Source organism: Dioscorea cayenensis, chromosome 12, assembly GCF_009730915.1.
Source record: "Dioscorea cayenensis subsp. rotundata cultivar TDr96_F1 chromosome 12, TDr96_F1_v2_PseudoChromosome.rev07_lg8_w22 25.fasta, whole genome shotgun sequence".
Lineage (NCBI taxonomy): Eukaryota > Viridiplantae > Streptophyta > Magnoliopsida > Dioscoreales > Dioscoreaceae > Dioscorea > Dioscorea cayenensis.
The window spans coordinates 6,819,160-6,824,951 of record NC_052482.1 but is presented as its reverse complement, the minus strand read 5'-3'; the positions used below and the strand labels follow the sequence as shown (position 1 = coordinate 6,824,951).

The window sequence follows — 5,792 nt, the reverse complement described above, 5'->3', positions numbered from 1 at the left end:
GAGCCGTAGAACCTCTCCAAAACCTTGGCCAATACCCCTCGAAACCTAAGCCGAAGCCCTATCGCAAGTTGGGGAAATGATGGAGAAAAGAATAGAAAAATCGGGGCTGAATCGGCTTTAAATAGGGTTGGAATCGGGCGACTCCACGGGCATGGATGCTTCACGCGCCCGTGCAGAATTTCCACACAGGCATGGGTAATTTCCAGACGCCCGTGTGGATTCCCTGAAACTGTCATTTTCGGACGGCTGTGAACAGTAACTGCTACAGTGACATAAACGGGTAGAGGACTTTCATCGAGGTAATCTGCTCGTGTGATTTACTATAGTAATCTGCTGCAGTACTCTGCCAAAAATACTCTCGAATCCACTTTTCATTCAGGTTACATAAACGGGCACACGCTTATGCCGTGGATCGCTTTGCTTCTTCAATGACGGATAGGTTGATGGAGATCTTCTTCAATGACGGATAGGTTGATGGATATCGCTTGAGTGTGACTGCCCTTGTGCCCCTCCAAATAGTTGTGCAAACTCAAATACGGGGAGGTTGGCACACACTCTAGCGTCTCGCACCTGACTTATATCTTCGCGTTTGAACCTTAGCAAGATTTCCTCCAAAATCGGTGCATTGTGATCCACATTTGCTTCTTTCCTTCATACTTGGCCTCACAACCCTACCTGCACGAAAGTAACATAAAAACACACATATTAGTGTAAAACCTGAGAAAAGTAATGCTCAACATAAGGAATGAACGCTTCGCGTTCATATCGCTCAAGCAATTATCAGAGCATTGCCCGAATACCCCACTTTTACTGATTGAGATCTCCCTCCATTTCACCTTGCATATTCGTCTCCAGTATTCATTTCTTCGCACATTAGATCACCACACATTTCCATTTATCATTAGGCTAAAAAGCAGAGAAGAAGTTAGTATTAGTAGCCCTGTTCCCTGTGGATTCGACTACCCGACTCACCGGGTATTTTATTACTTCGATACCCATGCACTTGTGGTTCACATGCATATCCGGACGTGTCATGCCCCTCCAATTTACATATTCCATCAACCATAATAAAGGTTGGCACACACTCATATGTCTTTGAGCACAACTTGTGTCTTCTCGTATGTCCACTTCAAGATTCCATCGACATAGTGCATTCCCAATCTACTTTGGCTCCTTTCTTCTCTATTTTGCTCCACAAACCTATATGCGCAAAAGAACACAAAAACAAATGTATTACTGATTAAACCTGACAAAAGTAATACTTATCATAAGAAAAGAATACTTCATATTTGACACACGTCCGAATATGCTTGTAAACCGTAACTGCACGGGTGTCGAAGTAATAAAATACCCGGTGAGTCGGGTAGTCGAATCCACAGGGAACAGGGCTACTAGTACTAACTTCTTCTCTGCTTTCTAACCTAATGATAAATGGAAAGGTGTGGTGATCTAATGTGTGAAAAAATGAATACCGGAGACTAATATGCAAGGGTTAAATGGATGGAGATCTCAATCAGTAAAAGTGGGGTATTCGGGCAATGCTCCCACTAGGATTCAGGTATTAGGTACCGGATAAGCAAAGTGTTTCTATGAAGAGTAAGTTAAGTCGTGGAAATCCAAATATAATCGGATCCAGCCTGCCGATCACCGATACTAGTCCCCTACGAGGTCCCGGTAGAGAAATGGCTCAATCTCAACACCTCACACCACATATGACCGCAAAGCACTCTAGGGATTCCAAGAGGTGTATCCGATTCCTAAAGATTGATCCAACCCTAATTCCCGGCGAAGGATCCTAACCCCCTACAAGGTCCCGGCGGAGAAATCTCTCAATCTCACGCCTCACACCAAATATGGTTGCATAGAGCTTAGGGAACGGAGATAGAATACACCAATCGGAGGTGAAAGGGAATGCTCACTATCTCATAACTCGCCCTCTCAACCCTCTCCAATCTTGAGATTCTAACCCTAATGGAGACCTCTCTCTCACCAAGGTAACAAATCATGCAAACCAAATAACCAAAAGATCAATAAGGCAAGCAAGCATTAAACAATCAAGATTAAAACCTAATTAAACTCGGATTAAATAGGAACTCTAAGCAAATCCACAAAAGATGAGAATCCTAGGGTTCTGATAAGTGTCTAAATGTAGGTGTTTTCATATATGTATCGTATGCACTTTGCATGTATTTTGTGAGGTTTGATGCCCGTTTCGCGCTTAATCGTCTATTATTTGCTTGTAGGGCATATGGAAGCCATGGAGAACAAGAAGATATCATTTTGGCAAAAAGAGAAGAAAACAGGAATTTCATACTACCCCCATACTACCTAGTATGGGGGCCGATGCATCTGTAAAGCGACGGATTGATTTGGTGTTCGTCCGATTTCCATACTACCCAAGATACGGGGCCGTATGGAGGCCGTATGCACCCCATATGGAACGCGAATCTAGGGTTTTCGAAAGTGCTATACGATCCCCATACGACTCCCCTATACGGCCCGTATGCCCTCGGGGGTATATATACTCACTTTTAGGGCTGATTAGAGGACTTTTTGTTCGCCGACTTTTGGGAGATCATTTGGGAGATTTTGGGCGACCTTGGGCAGGATAAGAAGGGCAAGAAAGCTAGAAGATCATTCAAGCCCAAGGTCCAAGGCTCTCAAGGCAAGAAGGCAACATTATTCAAAGGGGAGATCGATCACGACTTGAAGGAAGGAGAACCATGGGCTGGAGGAAGCGTCATTCGGCATTCCTTTGGCGGGGAAGCGCTCATTCGGCATATTCTCGCCTCATCCTTCACCATTTCATCTAGGGAGTGTCATACTATGTCTTTGTTTCATGTTTTGCTTGATTGTATGCTTTTGTTATGAGATGATGACAGACTAGACCCCCAAGGCCACCCTGGTGTTGGTGAACCTTGGGGGGTTTTTATCATGTATTTTTGGATGATTACTTGTTAATTCTATGCTTGGGTATTTTTTTGAGATCTAATCCATTGTTTTTCATGCTAAGTGTTACACCAAGGAGAAATCCGTAGCTCTTTTTATGAATGATGCATGTAGATGTGACTTGCTCGCATGTATTAGGTCATGAATGAATTAGAAGGGGGATACTTGTATCATCACGCCGAGAAATTAGGTGTTTGGTAGCCCTCCATGTAGGTTTAATCCGAAGAAGAGTAGGTTTATTCCTAAGCGAGATTTCCTTGTACTTAATGCAATCGTAGGAATGTAGATTTGGAAGAAATTCCTATCTATATTCGTATGGGATTAGGGTTCAATCGCCGAGAAATTGGGGTTGTTCTAATCTTGGAATCTCATGGTCCAATTTACCCTTGCATCTTTTAAATCATCATCCATGTTGCATGATAACCCCTCAAGGGGATCCACATCCATAGGCCTTTGCACTTCATTGATTCTCTTGCTTGCTTATTGCTTGTTCTCTCTAATTTGCTAGCAAATCTTGTGTTTAGTTTTATTTGTATTTAGTAGAGTAAATCCATCACTTAAGATCTTAGGCTAGATAATAGCTCGAGAAGGAGTAATAGGAGATCCTTAGGCCTGTGGAATACGATCCTCGTGTCTTTGCACGAGGTATTACTTGGCGATCCCGATACACTTGCGGGAAGCGATCAAGTTTTTTTGGCGCCGCTGTCGGGGACCATTAAGGAATTCTAGGAAACTTTTTAGATTATTACTCTAGCCATTTCATTCTTTACACATTTGTTGTTTTTTTCTTTTTCCCTTGATCTTAACTCTCTATCATTTTTTTCTTGGTTGTGCAAGGTATCGTGCATGACACGGTCGAATCCGTCGCCTTTTGATTACACCGGATAGTGAAATTGAAAGAACTTTGCGCCGGAGATTGAGAGAAGTTGGTGAAGGGTCCGGTGCACGTAACATCGAAATTGAGGATAGAGTGTCTACAATCATGGCCAAGAACGACGTACTTTTATCCGAATATGAGAGACCCCAATTCACCGGTGATGAGTTCAGTGTTCAAGCACCGTCAGTGGCATCCAACAACTTTGAAATTAAAGCAAGTACAATCGACATGATCCAAAATTCAGTCCAATTCAATGGTCTTGCCCATGAGGATGTGCATGACCACCTTTCCCGGTTCCTCCAAATTTGCTCTACATTCAAGATCAATGGGGTGTCGGACGATGCTATCCGCTTTGAGACTATTTCCATTCAGTTTGAGAGATGGAGGTTATCGCTGGCTTTACCTCATTGTCTCCGGGATCTATTAAAAACATGGAAGGACATGGTGGAGAAGTTCCTTGAAGATATTTTTCCGCCAAGCAAAGCGGCGAAGTTGAGGCAAGAAATTTCAGCCTTTAAACAAGGGGAGTCCGAAACATTGTTTGAAGCTTATGAGAGATTCAAGGATCTCCTTAGAAGGTGCCCCCACCATGGTTTTTGCTTCATGGATGCGAGTACAAATCATTTACAATGGGCTAAATTATGCTACTTGCCAACTCATTGATGCCACGGCGGGCGGTTCCCTTAGCAACAAGTACCCCGATGAGGCCGAGCAATTACTTGAGTCAATGGCAAGCAATGAATCACATTGGGCCTCAAGGGGATCTTCACAAAAGACTGCTGGGCTTTATGAAGTAAGTAGTGATAATGCCTTAGCCGCAAAGGTTGACGTGTTGACTCGAAAGATTGATCTTCTTATGGGCAGTAGTTCAAGGCCCGAATCGGTGCTAAGTTGTAGTACTTGCGGTGGTGGGCACGGTGCAGCCCAATGTCCGATTGCTAGCTCGTCTGTTGCATCCATTGAGAATGTGGACTACATTAGGGGGCAACGCAATCAAGGGAACCCATATAGTTCAACTTACAATCCGGGTTGGAAGAACCACCCAAATGTTTCATGGAACCAAGGCCAACAACAACAAAGAGGTGCACCACCTCAAGGATCTCAATTTCAACAACCGGCCGTTGAGAAGAAGTTTTCCACTGAAGAGATCCTTGCCAAGTTCATGCTCAGTACCAATGACAGGTTCAATAATCTAACTAGTAGCATGGATGCACAATTTGGCAAGGTGAATGCTCAACTCACTCAGCACGCCGAGCAGTTTAGTGAAATAGGATCTGTTTTAAGAAACCTGCAAGCTTCTGTGAAATCTCTTGAGCATCGAGTGGGGGAGCTCACGAAGGCACATTCTGAACGTCCTCTAGGTTGTCTTCCAAGCAACACAGAAGACAATCCAAGAGAGCAGTTAAAGGTCATTGCTCTTAGAAGCGGGAGGCAAGTGGAGACAAGGGTCGAAGTTTACCCAAGTGTCAGGAAAAGTGGGGTAGCCTCCGAGGAAGACCCCAAGCTAGTTGAAGAAAACAGTGAAGACAAAAATCTGGGCATAAATGACAAGTTCCAACAACAAGGACCACCAAAATCATCCGAGTACAAGCCTCCGATCCCCTATCCAACAAGATTGAAGCATGACAAGGAGGATGTTTACTTCAGAAAATTCATCAACATCTTCAAACAACTTCATTTGAACATCCCGATAGTTGAAGCGTTGACTCAAATGCCGAAATATGCCAAGTTTCTAAAGGAGCTCCTCACAAATAAGAGAAAGTTAGAAGAAGAAGGCACGATTGCACTTACGGGAATTGCTCGGCTATTCTAGAAAAAGAAGCTCCCACAAAAGTTGAAAGATCCGGGTAGTTTCATTATTCCATGCATGCTTGAAGGTGGAGTCCAAGAGAATGCTCTAGCGGACTCGGGGGCTAGCATAAACGCCATGCCCCTACACCATGTATTTAAAACTTGGCTTGATGAA

At 43.7% G+C, this 5,792-nt stretch overlaps 1 non-coding gene across 1 annotated transcript; it reads right to left on the bottom strand.

The window, feature by feature from the left end:
• Nucleotides 1–4,315: 4,315 nt before the first annotated feature.
• Nucleotides 4,316–4,422, bottom strand: LOC120274289. The gene has a single exon (XR_005540819.1). It is a non-coding gene; the product is annotated as a small nucleolar RNA R71 (small nucleolar RNA).
• Nucleotides 4,423–5,792: the final 1,370 nt, after the last annotated feature.